This window comes from Heterodontus francisci, chromosome 5 (genome assembly GCF_036365525.1).
Source record: "Heterodontus francisci isolate sHetFra1 chromosome 5, sHetFra1.hap1, whole genome shotgun sequence".
Classification (NCBI taxonomy): Eukaryota; Metazoa; Chordata; class Chondrichthyes; order Heterodontiformes; family Heterodontidae; genus Heterodontus; species Heterodontus francisci.
The window spans coordinates 143,253,479-143,270,304 of record NC_090375.1 but is presented as its reverse complement, the minus strand read 5'-3'; the positions used below and the strand labels follow the sequence as shown (position 1 = coordinate 143,270,304).

At 43.3% G+C, this 16,826-nt stretch overlaps 1 long non-coding RNA gene across 1 annotated transcript; it reads right to left on the bottom strand.

The window, feature by feature from the left end:
* Positions 1–2,950: 2,950 nt before the first annotated feature.
* LOC137369628 (uncharacterized) lies at positions 2,951–16,826 on the bottom strand. Its single transcript, XR_010974988.1, has 3 exons — positions 16,645–16,826; positions 6,888–6,963; positions 2,951–3,021 (listed from the first exon to the last, which is right to left on the bottom strand). It is a non-coding gene; the product is annotated as an uncharacterized lncRNA (long non-coding RNA).

Genomic DNA, 16,826 nt, shown 5'->3' with positions numbered 1-16,826 from the left:
AAAGGAGTGTTTGGGGCCTGGGATAGTGAGGAGAGAGGAGGTAAATGGGCAAGTATTACACCTCCTGCGATTGCAGGGGAAGGTGCCGTGGGAAGGGGATGAGGTGGTGGGGGTAATGGAGGAGTGGACCAGGGTGTCACGGAGGGAACGATCCCTTTGGAATGCTGACAGGAGAAGGGAGGGGAAGATGCGTTTGGTAGTGGCATCACGCTGGAGGTGGCGGAAATGGCGGAGGATGATCCTTTGGATATGGAGGCTGATGGGGTGGAAAGTGAGGACAAGGGGAACCCTGTCACAGTTCCAGGAGGGAGGGGAAGGAGTGAGGGTAGAGGTGCGGGAAATGGGCCGAACATGGTTGAGGGCCCTGTCAACCACAGTGTTTTTTTCATATTTGTACTTGCGGCTGTTCAATTTTAAGTCCATTAACACCCTTTCTGTACTAATGCTTTGTCTTTCAACACACCATTAACATATCTTTGCTCCATGACCTACTGGTCAGCTATTCTGTGACCTTGTCCTTTGTTATCTCTTGCCCCACCCCCACTTTACTTGCTTATAACCTTTCACATTTCTAATATTTGGCAGTTCTGAATAAGGGTCACTGACCTGAAACGTTAACTCTGCTTCTCTCTCCACAGATGCTGCCAGACCTACTGAGTATTTCCAGCATTTCTTGTTTTTATTTCAGATTTCCAGCATCTGCAGTATTTTACTTTTATTTATGTTGTGAGTATCTCTTTCTAGGATTAACCTATATGTTTTAAATAATACAAGCCTTTGGAATATCTGAGATCCGATTCCTTAACATACTTTTTCCTTCCAATATTCTCCTTTATCTCCCTCCGGCCTGTTCTGTACCATTTCCTAAGTGACAACAGACCTCCAGTGGCTATTTTTTATGCTTGAGCTCAGAAAATCAGCATCATAAGACGATACAACTTCAAAAATCATCATTACTCAAACTATTCTTGTCCACATCTGATATTCACCCAACCACACACAAATAACATGGGTCCAGTAAGAGCTGCTGGATAGCAACAAGAAGGGAAAACCTTAGCCGGTGTTCACCTTCCTCGGCTGGGAATACTGAGACAAATTGTAGCACTCACATCAGTTAAACAAATGAAAATGGCCAAGTCAGTATAGGAAAGAAAATTAAAATGTATCCAGCTCCTGCCGAAGTTGCATTGAGAGTAATGCAGAATGGTCATGGTTTGTTGGGAACAAGGTGTCTGAGTTATTATAAGGTATCAATTAAAGTAATGGAAAATGAAGCATAATACATCTTGTCTCCTCGTTAGAACTTCACTTTCCTTTTTAGGCATGAAGAATATACCCAGAAAGTGGTAGATTACAGAAAATAAGCAATGAAATAATACAAAGATGCATAACTCGTGAAGAGGAGCAGGTTCGCGGGGCCGTATGCGTGTTCATATTTATTTCTTATGAAACCACAGGGGTAAGTAAATTACATCAGCCACATCATGACTGATTGTCTTAACATAACTCTACTTTTTGGCATATATTTTGCTTATACCACAAGCCCTGATATCTTCATTTAAATATAGCAACGAATATATCGAAAAAAAAAGTTAACATTCACACTTAAATATAAAAAACATTAGCGAATACAATTACAAACATCAGCAGGCATATTTTTAGTTCATAATGTTAGTTTGCTTGATTTTTTTTTAGATGGAGAAAGACCACCTCTGGCTGAATCGCAGATTTGAAGTAAAATTGTCAGACGCTGAACTATCTTCTGTAAGTTCTTGATGTTGCTGAATGAATCATGATCTTTGTCCCTTCCAAAATAATGGACCTCTACTGTAAGACCTCTGATTCCCTTTTGGATTCATCATAAACTTTCATTACCATGAGAAACTAGCTTAGTACCTCACTGTCCTAGTACAGTTCGAGATGACCAATAAAATTATAAAGGTATTTCAAATGTGTCCAGATCCTTTTGAAGATATGTGGTGGACAGCTGGTAACTTGATATATTCCTTTCCACATACTAGAGATTAGAAGTGCCAAGTGGTGACAATTATGCATGAATGCTTCCTGAGCTTGTACTACATTCCTGTGTGTGCTATTTTTACGCAATTATAATCTTATTTATAATAAATGGGTACAAGCACATTAAGCATTCATATGTGAACATTATCATGCCATTTCTACCCTACAATCAATCTTAGTCATCCAAAGATATCATTCCATCATAGGTATCTATTTATCTCGGACGGCAGTGGTTAACGATCAACTCAAATTCCAGCCAGGGTAGCGGACTTCACATATTTATGGTGAAATTTCCTGAAATGGCATTTTAAAAAATTTATTCCTTCATGGGCTGGCTAGGCCAGCATTTATTGCCTATTCCTAATTGCCCTTGAGAAGTTGGTGGTGAGCCACCTTCTTGGACTGCTGCAGTTCATCTGGTGCGGGTACACCCACAGTGCTGTTAGGAAAGGAGTTCCAGGATTTTGACCCAGTGACAGTGAAGGAACGGCAATATATTTACAAGTCAGGATGCTGTGTGGCTTGGAGGGGAAGTTGCAGGTGGTGGTGTTCCCATACATCTGCTGCCCTTGTCCTTTTAGGTGGTAAAGATCATGGGTTTGGAAGGTGCTGTCAAAGGAGCCTTGGTGCGTTTCTGCAGTGCATTTTGTAGATGGTATACACTGGTTCCACTGTGCAATGGTGGTGAAGGGAGTGAATGTTGAAGGTGATGGATGGGGTGCCAATCAAGCAGGCTGTTTGCCCTGGATGGTGTCAAGCTTCTTGAGTGTTTTTGGAGCTGCACTCATCCAGGCAAGTGGAGAGTGTTCCATCACACTCCTGACTTTGCCTTGTAGATTTTGGACAGGCTTTGGGGAATCGGGAGGTGAGTTACTCGCCGCAGAATTCTCAGTGTCTGACCTGCTCTTGTAGCCACAGCACTTATGTGGTTGGTCCAGTTCAGTTTTTGGTCAGTGGTAACCCCCAAGATGTTGATGGTGGGGGATTCAGTGATGGTAATGCCTGTGAATGTCAAATGGAGATGTTTAGATACTCCAACATTTGCAGTTTTATGGTGTACCTTCCTCTGACTAAAAATAGAGTGACACTTTGCAGTATAGCTAAGGTGCCCGTTATTCTTTTTGGTAGATATATTTCAATTTCCTATAATTTCATCTGCAAGTCATTAATTTTCATCTACAGATTATCAATGTGTTCCTCACATCCTTACTGGGTCAGTATAAGTGCCTAATTTGGCTATCATATCAGCTGTATAATCTCCCCATTTTCTATCTGAACTTGTTTATTTGCCCTTGCTGAATATGTTGTATTTTATACTAAGGCTCAAAACCAGTCTTAGATTGATGGACACACTTAATGGAAAGACCCTGTCAGGTTGGCTGAACAGAGTGTCCTAGGGGTTCAACTATGTAATTCCCTGAAAGTGGTTAGATAAAACCATAAAAGACCAACAAATTTTTCGTTTAAAAATAGTGTGTACTGAAGACAAAGGTAAAGAACTAGTGTTGAATTCATACAAAATTTATATGAAACATTCGTTAGGCCACAGTTAGAATCCTGTGTACATTCTGGCTTCCCCATTATAGACAAGACATTCAAACTACAGAGCACATAAACATAAATGTCAGGAATAGAAAATTATCATAATGAAGGAGCACATGAGCTACTGGGACTATTTCCACTGGAGTAGTGATAAGCACTGGTGAAATTTCCTTCAATTAAATGTCAGAAAGATTGAAGCCATTGTATTCAGTCCCTGCTACAAACTCCTTCCCTAGCTACCAACTCCATCCCTCTCCCTGGAAAAAATTTGAGACTAAACTCCAACCACATATTCATGCCGTCATTAAAACTATTTCCAGCCGCTGAACTTCACCCAGCTTCACCCGTTTCAGCTCATCTGCTGCTGAAACCCACATTTATGCCTTTGTTACCTCCAGATTTAATGGACTGGATTTTGTGAGGTGGGATCGGAGGTGGAGGGGCACAGAGCATCGCAATGGATGATTGGGGTGGCGGAGGGATGGAGGGCCCGTCGCCTCCCCATTGCTCAGTGATCATGCTGGGGGCAGTGTAGGCCGACGACGGCCTTCCCGCCCAGAGACCAATTGAGGGCCATAGGTGGCCTATTACTGGGGGGAGGGGAGGCCTCTGCCACGCAGGGACGTTGCCTTGTGACATGAGATGCCCTCCCGGCAGGCTTGGGGGGTGTCCCTCCGCCGTGTGCAATTTGTGGCCAATGAAGGACACCCACCAGGAACCAATTCACCCCCTCCCTGGGACCCTCCTCCTCCTGTACTGCAAGACCACTCCCCCAACCCCAAACCCCCCACTTGCTGGGGACTTCCAGACTGACCCTGGCAACCCCGCCTCACCTACCTCTTCTCCAGGGTTCCAGCACGGGGCCTGGTTCCGAGGCCCTCGTGGTACGGGCAGTGGCCACCGCTCCTGTTGGCGCTGCTGATATTGCTGAGCTGCCAGCCCTCTGATTGGCTGGCAACTCATGTCTTTAAAGGGACAGGGATCCCTCCTCCTAAAACTTTGGCTGGGATTTTACCCTAGGCGGACGGAAGCAGGCCACCAACTGAAAAGTCGGTGGCGAACTCGCTTCCGCTTCGCCTGGGGATCCAACCCGTATTTTGCGGGTCGCCGGGCTTCAGTTGGTATGAGGCGGGACTTCCATCTGCTTGAGGTAGGAAGTCCCGCCTAATAGAGCTGCCGGCCAATCAGGTAGCTGGCAGCTCCTAGACCTGGCAGCTCCACCGGGAGCAGAGGCCACTGCTGGGCCTACTGCCCAGCTAGAACTGAAGATGCTTGGGAGTCAGGAAGGCAGGTAACTTTTGGTTGCCTTGCCGGGGGTAATCGGTCGAGCCCTGGTGAGTCGTGTGGTGGGTTGTCAGGCGGCTTCTCTTGGGTCTATGACACCCACTTACCACGCGTAAAATTTGCGTGGAGGTGGGCGAAGGCCCTTAAGTGGCCATTAAGTGGCCATTTAAGGGCCTTGATTGGCCTGGGGTGGGCGGGCTGTGGGTCGGGGAGGGCTCCTGGAACCTCCTGCTCCATTTTACACCATCCCCCCGCCACTATTCCGCTCTTTGGAGTGGTGTAAAATTCAGCCCATTAATTTAAAAAGACCGGAGGATCACTCTGTTGCGGGGTGGGTGATGGACGGTGTGAAAAGGCAGAGGCGGCCTTTTCGGCCCAGCGCCGAATGCCCCACCTCCAGCACAAAATCTAGCCCAACTATTCCAAAGCACTCCTGGCTGGCCTCTCACATTCTACCCTGCGTAAACTTGAGGTCATTCAAAACTCTGCTGCCCATGTCTTAACTCGCACCAAATCCCTGTGCTAGCTGGCTTACATTAGTTCCTGGTCAAGCAATGTCTTGATTTTAAAATTCTCATTCTTGTTTACAATTCCTTCCAAAGGTCTCACCCCTCCCTACCTCTGTAATCTCTGCCAGCCCCACAGCCCGCCGAGCTATCTGCACTCATTTAATTCTAGCCTCTTGTGGACCTCGATTTTAATCGTTGCACCATTGGTGGCCATGCCTTCTGTTGCCTAGGCTGTAAGCTCTGGAATTCCCTCCCTACACCTCTCTGCCTCTCCACTTTGTTTTCTTTCCTTAATGCCCTCCTTAATACCTACCTCTTTGACCAAGACTTTGGTCATTCGACCTATCATCTCCTATGCAGTTTAGTGTCATGTTTTGTTTTATGATGCTGCTGGGACTTTTCATAACTTTTCATAAGTGCATATTGCTGTTGTTGTTGAGAAAACTAACCAGAAAGATTAGAGCTGCAAAATTTGGCTCCATAGCACCCTTAGCTTGGAATCAAAATAGCATCTGTGCCACATGTGCACTCTTCTGGCATGGCCCATGCTGGATGCTACTTTGGTGAGGTTGTTGGCGCAGATGTTAGGAGCATGCACCAAATGTATGCAGACTAGGCATGTCCTGACGTCAGTCAGCGGTTAAACTGATTTGATGCCAGTGCTGCCATTCTTGACCTCGCTGCTCTAGTTAACGTCCTCTCAAACATATACAGCTGAACATGGTTCAGTAGCAGGAAGGACCTCCACCATTGCTATTTAAAGGGATCATCAACAACTTTCAGGTTAGTTGCTAATTAATCTCTACTGGTTCTGTTTGACTTTATAGAAGTGCTGGTGGTTTGGAGAGTTGGTTAAAGTTAGTGAAGTCTGCAGGGACTGGTGCTGCACGTCACAAAGGCCTTGATTGTGATTGCAAGGGTGCTGGGCAACCACTTGCTCCCAATCATGAGTGCTTATAGTTGCAATTCCCCTTGGCTGTAGCAAGAGAGGGAGATGGAGCAGAGAAGCAAAGAAGAGGACAAGTTGCTTGCAGAGGGAGTAGGGGGAGAAGGGCTCTCAGAAAGAGGCCTTATCCATCTAGAGTCTTCAGGGGCACTTTTCTTACTTTCACCTAAGCAATGTGTGTGCCATCTGATATTTGCAAAGGTGGTATTCACAGATCTCTGCCATCTCTTGCAACCAGACATGCAGCCTCCGAGCAGGGCAAGGATGGTGCTATCAGTGGCTGTGAAGGTGAACGTGGCCCTAAATTTCTTCTTGTTGGGATCCTTCTAGGCTGGAATAGGTAACATAAATAAAGTCTTCTAGTTCATCATCCATTGTTGCATAAGAGAGATGACTGGCGCTCTTTATGCCAGGGGAGGGGTATTTATTGTGTTCTCTCTGAACAGAGAGACGCAGGCAATGTGGAAGTGGTTTTGCTGGGATAGTGGGCTTCCCCATGGTGCAGTGTGCTGATAAATGCACACTTTTTTTGCTGGCACTGCATCTCACTGTTGAGATGCATCGCAACCGCCAAGAATGCCGCTTACTCTTCATCAGTCTCTTGTTCCTCTTGCATTTCAGCCTCCGACACCAGTTGTTGGTCAGCTGGAAGTTCTTGGATATCTGAAAGGATAAAGGACAAGGGGTGAGTTGGGGTCAGGGAAGGGGGAGAAAGCAAGCTTCCACCATCTGCAACTTGTAAATCACAAGAAGGTGGGATGAGGTGAAAGTGGGACGTGAGAAGGTAGGAAACACCATCATCCTCTATGGTTTCAGCACCACCGCTGGCCACGGCCTCAGTCATTGTAAGATCTGGGGTTTACTTTAACTTAATTGTCAGGCTTGGGTCAATTACAATTACAGCCTAAGTTGGGAGAGCAGATCTACTAGGGACTTACAGCAGAGACCAAGACAAAACCACACGGATATGAGGATGCTTTCACAAGCTTCACAGACTTTATTAAGTTTTCCACAATAAGCACAAAATCGTGATACTTAGCAAAGGGCAGTGGTTAGCAGTTGCATTCATGATGGAACACTGCTCCTCAACCTCTGGTTAACTGCAACGCCTCGTATCTTGATTGAAGTCTGTTTTCTGTCTTCTTCTTGATGATGATGTGCGCTTCTGAGGTCTTACAAGTTCTTACTTTATACACCTTTCCCAGCTTGGTTCTGTGCCACATTAAGTAAAACCCCGTTTCTGTTCATCTGATTGGTCGGTCATTACCGAACTGCCCTTCCATGATGGTACTTTGAGCCTGGTTTAAGTCATTGTAATTCAGTGGGGGTTGGGGTGGGAGCCCTCCAGATTCGAGCTTCCATGACTCTATGAATTCCTTCACAAAAGGCCATACCTTGATCTGGTGCCACCCTGCAGTGGCTGTTCAACCAGAGTGACCACTTAATGGAATTGATATGCGCTTATCTCGTTTCACAGCTTCATGACCAGACAGACACACCATTAACATATTGTTTACCTTTGCTCCATGACCTTCTGGTCAGCTATTCTGTGACCTTGTCCTATCAACACCTTCTCTTTTATTATCTCTTGCCCCACCCCCACTTTACTTGCTTAAAATCTTTTACATTTCTTATATTTGCAAGTTCTGATGAAAGGTCACTGACCTGAAACATTAACTCTGCTTCTCTCTCCACAGATGCTGCCAGATGTGCTGAGTTTTTACCAGCACTTTCTGTTTTTATTTCAGATTTCCAGCATCTCGCAGTATTTTGCTTTTATTTCAGGGATTGTTTACAGTATTTTACCAGTTAAAAAGCTAACAGTCTCCCTGGGGTTATCCACATTCTAACAACTTTTAAACAAAGGATCTTTACACGGTCTGAATTAGTCCTTTTCATCGATTCTCGACATGTCATGACTTGTACTGAACTCTAGCTAACATTCAGCTGAGCTTATCCATCATGCTTTTGTGTTTATGTTACAATTTTAATCAATATACTCAAGGATATGACAACAATGTTCTAACAGTACTATAATAAATAAACTCAATCCTACATCATGACCGCACCAATGATGGCAAGTACCACCTCAGTTATGGGGATGAGGACATACAGCCGTGCCTGTCCCCCACCCATTAGGTGCTTCTGCCTCTGATTATGGGCCTCCTTGTCCTACAAGAGGGAGGGGACTATGTCAGTGAGGGTGCAATGTGTTTGGGTGCTGTGCCTGCTACAGTTGTATAGCTGACAACATGTGCAAACTGAGATGTGAGTGTGAGGCTTGTCGAAGAGATATGTGTGAGGGTGAGGTGAAACAACGAATGTTGCATTGATAGAATCTGTTCAGAGGTGAGCAAAGTTTCGGCGGGGCGGTGGGGGGGTGGGGGGAGGCAGACGGTGGTGATTGGAGCAGTGAGGCTAGTGGTTCATTTGTAAGGTTATGGCATGTCAAGATACATTCACTGACCTTGACTGCTTGTATGAAGTCATTGTATTTTTTGTGGCACTGTATCCAGGTCCTTGGAGCTAGACTGCTGGCGTTGCCCATGAGGGCTATTTGCTCCCAATGTCTTTGTAATGTCTGTCTGGAGGACGTCCTGGTCCCTTGAGGGAAAAGGACCTCTCTCCTCCTCTCCATCTCCTACACCAAGGCCTCAGTGCTACATCAGAGATCTTTGGGGCATGTTCTCTGGCCTGTTCCACCATTTCCTCTCCTCCTTCTGCTGAGAAGCTCTTCAACGATTTCCACCAACTGCTGCAGAATGCACCTCACCTTTAAAAGGTGCAGGCTGGATTTAAATAGTGCAGGCTAGCTTTAAATGCAGGTTAACTTCGCACGAACTTCGGCCTCCTGATGAGGCATGCAGTCACTCAGCAGCGCATTTAGCACTGGGCTGCACGCTACTACGATTATAAGTAACAGGCAGCACGAAGTTTGTGTGCTGCCGACATCACTTTGAACGGTTGCAGGTTAGTTGTGCATCATGAAACCCACATCTGTTTTCTGGGACAGTGAAATTTTTAGCCGTAAAGATTTTTAAAATTGTGATAGAATGAATAGGATTTCTCTCATTGTGGAGGTAGTGTTGAAGGTTAATCAATTTGAAATGATTTTAAAGAAAGTGAGAATAGAGGCTAGGAGATATTTCTTCATACAGAAGGTTATTAAACCATGGAGAGCTTTGCCATGGTGAATAGCTAAGGCCATTGCACCTTTTAAGCTGGAAAAATATTGTAACTTCAATTTTAAATATCCATCCAAGGTTTTCTATACAAAAATAAACAATCACGAGGCCATGAAAAGGACATAGCAATACAAAAGTAAATGTATTAATCGGCATTTCTTAACCATTTTTCTAAATTTACTTTTGATTTATTTTTCCCTCTTGGCACTTTCATTCTCATGAACCATATTTTCCCAGCACCATCTCTGGCAGTGCATTTTCCAGTGAGAATTTCACTAACCCGATGCCAACTGTGAGAGGTGGTATTTAGGAACCTCTTAATTTGTAAATCTACCCATTGCATCAACAGCCCAGTCCAATATCCCCTTTACATTTTTTCTGTTGTGCACAGCCTGTTCATCTGTGGTTGGATTATGCTGTGTGATCTGATAGATAGATCTGGCACTTTGTCTACTGCTTGGGCAGCCTGGGCCTAAACATAGAAAATAGGAGCAGGAGTCGGCCATTCGGCCCTTCGAGCCTGCTCCGCCATTCATTATGATCATGGCTGATCATCCAACTCAGCAGCCTGTTCCCACGTTCGCCCCATACCCTTTGATCCCTTTAGACCCAAGAGTTATATCTATAGAAACATGCTTTCTGCATGTATGCCTGCATACTTTCTGGTGCCTGTTAAGACAGTGGAGGGGGTGTGTTGGAAATGAGAGAAGCATCATTATCTTGACCATTTCCTACCACCTTTCTGTTACTGAGTGCTGCTTCATCTCTAATTGATCCCCAAGCCTGTCAAAGGCAGGAGAGATAGCCTCTTTTCTGAAATCTCAAGACGTTAGGGCAGTAATTTGAACATCTGTAGAGAAAGCGCAACTATTCTTGGGGAATTTGACATGGGGGCTTCATCATAGATATCCGTGGAGTTCGCACCTAGTCTCTAGTTCACTCCAATGTTCTGAAACCAGCATGCACGGCTGTGCATGTGCAGTTAATGGACTTTTCCACCCGAGTTATCATCTGTAGCATGCTATTTGGTATACTCCCCAATGCAACTAAAGTGGTGCACAAGCCGATCCTCTGGATAGTGGATTTTTCCTTCTCCTCTGCCTTTACCACTACCTTTTCCTGTTCATTTTTGGCATGTCTCTCACCCAGTGCGCCCCACTATTGCTCATTCTCTAGATCCGATCAGCTTCAATGGAAAAGAAAATTGGGCAAGGTGTAATTATCGCTTGTCTACTGTTATTGCTCAAGATTAGTTTTTCCCCTATAAGTATGTGGGCAGATTTTTTTTTATTCCTTCATGGGATGTGAACATTGCTGGCAAGGCCAGCGTTTGTTGCCCATCCCTAATTGCCCTAGAGAAGGTGGTGAGAGCCACCTTCTTGAACCACAGGTGAAATTTAATGCAGACAAGTAAAAGGTGATGAGCATAAAATACACATGAAAAATAAACAGCAAATACACTGAGTGAATGATGTTGATTGAAATAGCTAAATATAAAGTGGAAAGAGCCCTTGGTCTTAGTAGATGCAATGCTAAATATGTCCAACTAATACAGAGCAGCAATCAACAAAGTCAATAGGACATTGAATGATATTGCCAAAAATGACCACACCTCAGTATTATGCTCTGTTCTTGTCAGTGAAACACGAGGTTTTCAAAGATATTCAAATGCTGGGGGCATTGCGAAAAAAAGCCACAAGGTGAATCCCAAATGTCAGGAGTCAGAGTTATGAGGAAACACTGGAGAAATTTGGGCTTTTTAGCATGGAATGGAAGCATCTGAGAGGTGATCTTGTAAAAAGTATAATCATAATAGTGTATAAAATAGTAAGTTGCATGGAAAAGGTAAATGCAGAATATTACTTTAAATTAAATTATGGGAATAGGAGAAGAGAACATACCTTAAAACTGGTGAAATCTCACTTTGGAACTGATATCTAGAAACTCTTTATGCAGACTTCCAGACAGTGTGGTGGTGGAAAAATTCTAGATGCATTTAAGAAATAATTAGATACTGCAATGGGGAAACTAGGATTTTTCTGCATGGATGAACTAATATGGACCTAATGGTATTCCTCAACTGTAATGATCTTGTCGAGTAAGAAGCTCCAGTTGTTGAGATGACTTGCAGTAACTCCCAAGTGTCAGCATGCAGCCATAGTGGGTATACAAATTCAGCAAAAGAAAGACTTGCATTTATATAGTATGTTCCCACATCCTCAGGATGGCCCAAACTATTTTACTACCAATCGATTACATTGATATTATTATTTTGGACTGAATGTATACAAAGATGAGAGTGAAAGTGTATTTCCAAGTGAAGGCCAGGGGTGTAAGCAAACACCCAGCTGGACCATGGGCATTCATGGCAAGCTTTAAAAGTACATTAAGACAATTTGAAGGTGTGGTCATTGTAAGTGCCTTTTATGCCCATAAGAAAATTTGTGTTAAGTTGTCAATTAATGCTAAATTAGGGGTAGAATTGTCTTATGGCCATACATTTATGAGAAGTAGATTGAAGCTGCACAAATTAACTTCTCTTTGGAATCCTTACAACCAGCATAGAGCAGGTTTTCATCCAAACCTGAGCCAGAATTGAAAGAACTTTAGTTTTACAAACATAGTTTACTGCATCACTTATTACACAAGGAGAAAATTAAAGAATTATACAACTTCAAAACCAGAATTTGTTGCATTACTTTTACAATGAAAATCTGTGCACATCTTTCAAGCAAATATGGGCTTTAACACAAGTTAGTAGGCACTGTTCACAAACCTAAATGCAACACTTTAAAAACAAGCCTGAGCCACTTTAAAACATGCTTAAATGGCCCACTTTGAAAGGAGGTTTAAAAACACTATTAAAAGCAAACAGATATGCAACTTAAACCAGATTTTGATATGCAACTTATAGTAAACAACACTGTCAAAGTTTAAACAAAATATTTTCATTTAAACTGGTAAAAAACTGGATAATCACTGTACCACAAATATATGAACTTCAGTTTTACCATCGAAGAGCAGTATAGCAACTTAAGCAAACTTGTTACTATAATTTGCGGTCTCACTAAATATTTTTCTAATGCTCAATATGTCAAGACATCAGGTCCATAGCCCCACACTTTACTCCTCAACTGAAATATAACCTAGTGCACCAAGAAATCTGGGATAATGTGACCTTGGTAAAAGACTTGTTTTATTGTTTCCGTATTTACATGTGGAATTTCCTCTACATAACTTCAGAGGACAAAAAAAATCAGGCATGCCAGCCACTTTCATAGTGGACTGAACTGCTGCATGGGTAGTAGCAACAGTTATAGACAGTTTTCAAAGAGCACGGCATTAGTTTTCACATGTATGCTGACGACACCCACCTCTACCTCACCACCACCTCTCTCGACTCCTCAGCTGTTGCTAAATTATCAGTCTGATTGCCCGACATCCAGTACTGGATGAGCAGAAATTTCCTCCAATTAAATATTGGGAAGATTGTGTAATGTTGTGCTGCGTTCTTAAGTCTTCTTTAAATGAAAGCCACAGGCTTTATATATGAATTCAGCACACTATTTATTGTTTTACTTATCTATATTGCATTGATTCAGGTACAGGTCTTTTCATATAATAAAAGCAAAATACTGCAGATGCTGGAAATCTGAAATAAAAACAAAAAATGCTCAAAATACTCAGCAGGTCTGGCAGCATCTGTGGAGAGAGAAGCAGAGTTAACCTTTCAGGTCAGTGACCCTTCATCAGGTCTTTTCCTTACTGGTGTGTGTCAACTTTCTGTAAAGCCAAGTGCCGAGTGAGCCTCTCAAAATGCTGTCTCCTCCTTATATATGTCTAATGATGTCATCAGTTGCATCAGTAGCCTGATCTCTTAAAGATATGGTTTCTTAAAGGTGAAGGCACGACTGCACTACATTGCAGACTGAAACCATTGTTTTCAAACTCTGTTTCCTAGCTACTGACTCCATCCCTCTCCCTGGCAACAGTCTGAGACTAAACTAGATTGTTTGCAACCTTTGTGTCATATTTGACCCTGGGATCAGCTTTTGACCACATATTCACACTATTACTAAGACCGCCTTTTTCCAACTCTGTTACCACCTCTCGCCCAACTCGCCCCTGCCTCAGCTCATCTGCAGCTGAAACCCTCATTTATGCTTTTATTACTGCTAGACTCAACTATTCCAACACACTCCTGGCTGGTCTCCCACATTCTACTTTCCGTAAACTTGAGGTCATTCAAAATCTGCTGTTTTTGTCTTAACTTGCACCAAGTCCTGTTCACCTATCACCCATGTGCATACTGACTTACATTATCTTTCGATCAAGCAACATCCTGATTTAAAATTCTCATCTTTGTATTCAAATCCCTTCATGGCCTCACCCCTCCCTATCTCTGTAATCTCCTTCAGCCGCACAACCTTCCAAGATATCTGTGCTCATCTAATTCTGGATTCTTGAGCATCCCTGATTTTAATTACTTCACCATTGGTGGTCGCACCTTCAGTTGCCTAGGGCCCAAATATAATATTATTTGTTCCTTTGTTATGTGAACTATTGTAAGACTTGCAGGATTCCAAGTAATATCCAAAGAAAACAGGGGCTTTTATTATAACTTATTTAGAATATATATATGCAAATAGTTACTGCACGGGCCATACCTAAACATATCTCTCTCTGTCAGGCTCCAACTACAACTAACTGGTCATGTGTGATGCGACATCACTTCCTCTGATGATCTTCACTAGCAACTCTTAAGGTGGTCCACTCTTAAGGTCGTCCCACAATATCCCCCTTTTCCCCAAAGATGAAAACATATGTACAATATACAATGATATTGTGGTTTGGACTAGCTATACATGATTAACCAAAACATTATTTACAAGTTACTAAGTTTAACACTCTAAAACATAGAGGAGATTTTCCTATTCATCCCAATTTTATTATCATGAACCCCTTCTCAGAGCTGAGCTCATCTTGATAACTCCTCTGAGACTCTGGTGACTTTGAACTCTGGTTAGCATGTTCTTCTTCTGTGCTCGTAGCCTCTGGTATGCTCTATTCCTAAGTGCCCTTGATGCAGTTGGATTAGAATATCAGAATGTAAAGCTTCAGGTATCAGGACTTGTTTCCCTTTGAAAATCATCCCTTGTGATATACCGAGCTTGTCTCGATACGGCAAGAAACAGCAAAGACTTTGTCTTTGAACCCGTCCATGATGCCACAGGGTTGTCGCACATAGTATTGTTGCACAGCTCTCTTAGTTGAATTTGGTGCTATCTGAGAATCACATATTGGGTGCCTGGACTTCATACGATTTGGGCTGGTTGCATAACCTCTGCAGGATATCATGTTCCCAATGTATGATTGTGGACTCTGACCTTCTGTCCGACTCGCAATCGAGCTATTTCTGGTCCTGCTTGTCTGTCATACGATGCCTTTATCTTCCTTTGTTTAGACAAAAGTATATCCTTTACTGTGGAAAAACTTAAAGATATCGTGATGGGGCAGGTAGTTCTTACCTGCTTTCCAAACATCAACTCTGCAAGTGACGGTAAGCCCATGTCTGATGGATTAGCTCGGAGGTGCAGTATTGCAACCTTGAGATTTTGGCATATCTTCCTACACATTAAAATTAGCGATTTGATGGTGTGCACCATGCTTTCAGCCATGCTGTTGGACTTTGGATAATGTGGCGACGATGTCATTTGATGGACTCTCCATGTGGCACACATGTCTTGGAATGGTCTTACTGCATATTCCCACACGCCAAATAGACTGAACAGAGTACTGAACATATCAGCAACCACTACACTTGATGATTGGAAATTTGGTGAAATAATCCGTAACAAGGAGAAAATCATCACCTTGAACGTGAAATAAATTTGTGCCAATTTTCGCCCATGGATGTGAAGGTGTTTCATGTGGAATCAAGGGTTCCTTCTGTTGATTTTGCTGACAGCTCTGACATGCCTCACAGGATTTTACCGCCAGCTCAACATCACTGTTGATTCCTGGCCAGCAGACTGTCTCTCTGGCAAGGTCTCTGGTATGTTCTATTCCTAGATGTCCTTGATGCAGTTGGGTTAAAATATCAGAATTCAGAGCTCCGGGTATCAGGACTTGCTTCCCTTTGAAAATCACCCCTTGTGATATACCGAGCTTGTCTCGATACAGCCAGAAAATGCGTAGATGATTGGTTACTTCCTGTATGGTGTTCGGCCATCCTTCCACAATCACCTTCCACAACGATGATAGGGTAGGGTCACGTGCTGTCTCATCTCTAAGTTGCTCGCATTTGTGTGGTCCAAACCCGTGAGGTCGATCTTCAAGACATTTTCAATCTCAGTATCCACACCGTGGACGTGCAAATCTAGCGAGATATCTGCATCTTTATTCGGGTTAGGCAAACTGCTCAGGGTGTCCGATGTAACCATTTTGCTGCTGGGTTTGTATCGGACATCACAATCGTAGCCCTGGACCTTCACCAAATGTCTCTGCAACCGTGGAGGAGCACTCGTAAGTCGTTTGTGCCATACGTTTCTGACGAAGGGTCACTGACCTGAAATTTTAACTCTGCTTCTCTCTCCACAGATGCTGCCAGACCTGCTGTGTATTTCCAGCATTTCTTGTTTTTATTTTTATGTGAAATTCTTGCTCGTTGTTTGCACGAGTGCATTCTTCATCAATGTCCTCCTGACCATCTGTTTCTTTGCTGATCTGATGTCCCTGCTTGGGCTTTTGTCATGTGTTGACATATGTTGTGTGATTGCCTTTAAGAGTAATGTACCTTTAAGATCCTAGTATGCTCATGAGCTGAGTACCAGGATGCAGACATGTGACTACATGCCAGTCTCACTCTGTAACTGTCACACCAAAAGGCAAGTCATGTAAATAGTTAGCTCTGCACTGCATATACTTTTAGCTGTTAATAAACCTGTTTGAGATCTTCAACAACCTAAACTCCACGCATCCTATTTATGTTGCATCAGACAATGTAAAAAGCTTCTCACTACATGGTGGTAGCTATGGTGAGAAGACAGAATCCAAGGTTAAAGGCCACAGGAAAACAGCTTTAAAAACTACCGACAGCTAAAAAAAAGAAAGTTAAAAGAAACACTGTCCCAAACAGTGTAAAGGAAAAAAAACTCACCTCCAGCTGTGGAAGACAGAGTGCTGAAGGATAGGCTGCAAATCAATCACTATGAGCAGGTGAGTCGGTGTGCCATCAGTACAGGAACCCCAGCTTAAAAAAAAAGAGAAAAGTCTTTTAGTCCTTAAAAGATAGATTTTTTTTTGTCTTTCAAAGACTCCCTGGGAGAGTAATCAGGCTGA